The following is a 3,862-nucleotide window of genomic DNA, read 5'->3' on the forward strand; positions in this document are numbered from 1 at the left end:
TATATATATATATATATGTATGTATGTATATATGTATGCATTCATACATAAATACATGAAAACATATAAAAAAACATGCATATGGTTTTGCGCAATATGTGCGTCTATGCCTATGTGTATCTGTCCAGCAGTCTGTGTGAATGAAATAAAATGAGAGAGAAATGAGAGAAAGAAAAGAACATAAGAATGCAATTACCATTATTAGCATTATTAGAAATTTCACTGTTTGTCGCTATGCTGATTAAAACCCCAATTTATTAGCTCCATTTGAGTTTTATTCATGCCGTTTCTTTATTATAAATATCTTCGCCGTTGTCGTTATGGTCGCCACGTTTATCATGGTCCTCTACGTCGCCACAGTCACCATCATCATCTTCATAATCATCGTTATCTTTGCCGATGTCATAGTTGTCTTCTTCCTCCCCCTACTTCTCATCATCATCATCAACATCATCGACATCGTCATAATCATCATCATCATCATCATCATTATCATCATCATCGACATCGTCATAATTGCTAATAATGATAATGTTTGCGAAACTGTTACTAATTATGATAATGGTAATTAGGGCTTCTAGTAAAAATAACGATACTAATAACAGCAAAAAGTACAAGACCAACAACAACAACAACAACAACAACAACAACAACGACGACGACGACGACGATGATGATGATGATGATCGGAAGAGCCTTGAATATTTCCAGTCACAAAACAACAACAAATTGATGACTCTGTGCATGAAAACAATGATTTAAACGTTATCCATGAACTCATTAACTCATTCCTATCTTATTTCAATCGAGTGTAATTGTTAGTTGCAGCAATAAGCCAAAACATACAGCTTCACATTTGCATTTTCTGACAGCGTATTACACGTATTATATGCAATATAGCAGTTTTCAAATGACCACATGTTTCTCATTATCCTCCCTCTCACTCTTACTCTATCTTTCTCTCCCCCTCTCTGTCTTTGCTCATTCTCTTTCTTTCTCTATTTCTCAAAAGAAATCTTATTCAATTAGCCCTCTCCCGAAAATGGCATACTCATTCGAATGGAGCATCGCTCATAATTTACTTGCTTCCTGCAATGAATGCTCCATGAAGTTTCAAGCTGCTTACACATATCTCCAGTTGAATGGATATATAAATAAGATAGATAATATAGTTTTAGTTAAAACCCTGATATGCCAATAATAAAATCATTCATAAAATCAAGAGCAAGTAGTACAGTTTTTATCCAGAAACACAACGAATACGCACAAACATGATTGAATCACGGTATGTGCTCCGATCATTCTCAACTCTCACTTGAAACGAGCGTCTGCGTGATTGCTTTTCGTACTAGAAATAGGAACTAATTTTCGTTGTATTACATTCTACTCAATTATAAAATGGAAGTAGATTTTGGATTTTGTTGCCCTAGACAAGCTATGCCTGAATTTAAAATGAAATGGCTTTCTGTGTAGATCTTCCTTAATGAAGGTTACTCCAAGACTGAGCTACGACAACATATGCAGAAACGACGACAGCAACAACGACAACAACGAGAGAATGAACAACTGTATTGATGTCTACCAATCAGTACAGTCTTATATATTATGATAGTTAATTAATTACTATACTATCTTAGAGATATCTTTTTTATGATAAGCGACACATTCAAAGATGAATCGTTTCCCGTAATGAGACTATTGATAACGACTAACGATTCATTTTTGTTCACATCCATATGATGCATCGTTTCTTTCCTTTTTCTATTTCATTCTGAACCTCGTTTGCTTTACTGTTCAATAAAATTATACATTTTACATCAGTACTGGTGAAAACAACGTACCGATAATGTCAATATTGCTTGTTATTTTACCTCGTAATAACGATCTGTAAGCAACTAGATATTTCCCTACATTCTTTCTGTATCTGCAGTAAATAGAGTTTATTGTAAAGACAAATATCGTTCGATGCGTATTGATTGATATTGCTGCTCGTACGGATGTCCCTTTTGATACTTCACTCCATATATTTCAGGCAAAAATATGGAAACGTTCAATTTATTTCCCTGCTAGGAAAAACACGGATTTGCAATTGCATCACGATCGATGTGTATTCCCATGTGTCTTTCCGATAAATTTCTGTGATAAAATAATCGATACAACTAGCTAAGTCGCAGCATTCATTTATGGCTATGCTTATTTTAAGTGATGAGCTTAACTTATCAAACGGAAAAATAATTATAGAACAACATGCCCAAATTGTTCTTATCTGCTTCGAACGAGATTTTATTTCATCCATTGAAACAACAGAATACATACAAATTAAGTACTTGGATTCAATTGTTCATATCATATCCACAAACATTGTTCATGTTTTCTTGCATACGACTTACAATATGAAGTTGTGTTTCTCTTACAAATTCCGTAAAGACTTTATGGATTATCTGTCAATCTAGAATCAAACCAAGCTAATATTTCAGAAAAATTGATTTTAGAATGCAATGGATTGCTATTGTTTTCATTTAATTCTGAATTAAATTTTCTATTTATATATTTCATTAAATTGAAAATATATTCGAATATTAGAATCTAACTGAGATAGTTTTTAACATTTTCCATCGAATTTTGTGATACGATATTTAGAAAATATTTATTCATTATTTCGTCCCAATCAAATCATAAACGTCGTAGAAATATTATCTACATAAAGTAGACTCAACACTATTATCTACATTATAGATTATATCTTATTCCATCATAAGTGAAATCGGTTACAGACAATGTATAATAAATTTAGTGGAATCATGCAGGTGGATGATAATTAACTAGTAGAATGTTACGTAAATATAACACAGACGCGAATTCACAGTTCCTTTATTTATTGTGTTATCAACACATCAGATAAAGGATGCCCTTCCTTTACTGTTTCTTAACTTACATTTGAATATATATAGATATGCTTTATTAATACAGCTACAAAAGACTCGCCAAAACTGTTACTCAGAATTTCCCGTTCCGACGACGAACGGAAACGTGTAACTCTGAGAAACAGTTTTGGGGATGTGTTTGCATAAATAATATTACTCTACCTCCGGTATTCGAGTTTTGTCTTTTCAATCTTGTTTCACATTAATGTGCTTACTCTGCTATATATATTTATACAAATGTAAGATCCAGGGATCGAGGTATAGAAAGAGAGTTAATTTTGAGCAATCCGTAGTGAATATAAAAGAATAACTTCCAGGAAAAACAGGGGTTTATTGAGACGGAAGGTTGAGGATTGTTTTTCTTTCACCGAAGAACGATAAGTTGGAAAATGGTTCTCTTTATATTCCTCGGCAGTCACAAGAATTTCCGGTGTGAGCGTAAACGAATACATGAGTTACGGAATGGAGTATAGAAAATCCGGGCTACATATGTGTTATAGCGAGTAGAACTTCAGAAGTGGTAAAATCCAAGTGAAGAGTATCCTGCCGGATATTCTTCAGGCGAAGGATATCTTGATCAGACTAAAGGCTACATTGTCGCCATGGGGAACATGTTGACACGAAGATTCAATCACATTCTGATTAAATCTTGGCGTCCACATGTATATCCAGCTACTTTTTTGTCCAAGGATATCATGATTAGATTAAAGGCTATATTGTCACTAGGAGGTATATGATAGCTTAAAGATTGAATTAGAATGTAATTGGATCTTTGCGCCAACATATACCCCTTTGCGACAATGTAGTCTTCAATCTAATCAGAATGGCGGTATACACCTCACTTGGATTTTACCAAGTTGAACTCACAATGAAACATATATAGCCCAGGTTACCTATACTCCATTTTATAACTCTTCTATATATATATATATATATAT

The sequence above is a fragment of the Octopus bimaculoides genome, chromosome 3 (assembly GCF_001194135.2).
Source record: "Octopus bimaculoides isolate UCB-OBI-ISO-001 chromosome 3, ASM119413v2, whole genome shotgun sequence".
Lineage (NCBI taxonomy): Eukaryota > Metazoa > Mollusca > Cephalopoda > Octopoda > Octopodidae > Octopus > Octopus bimaculoides.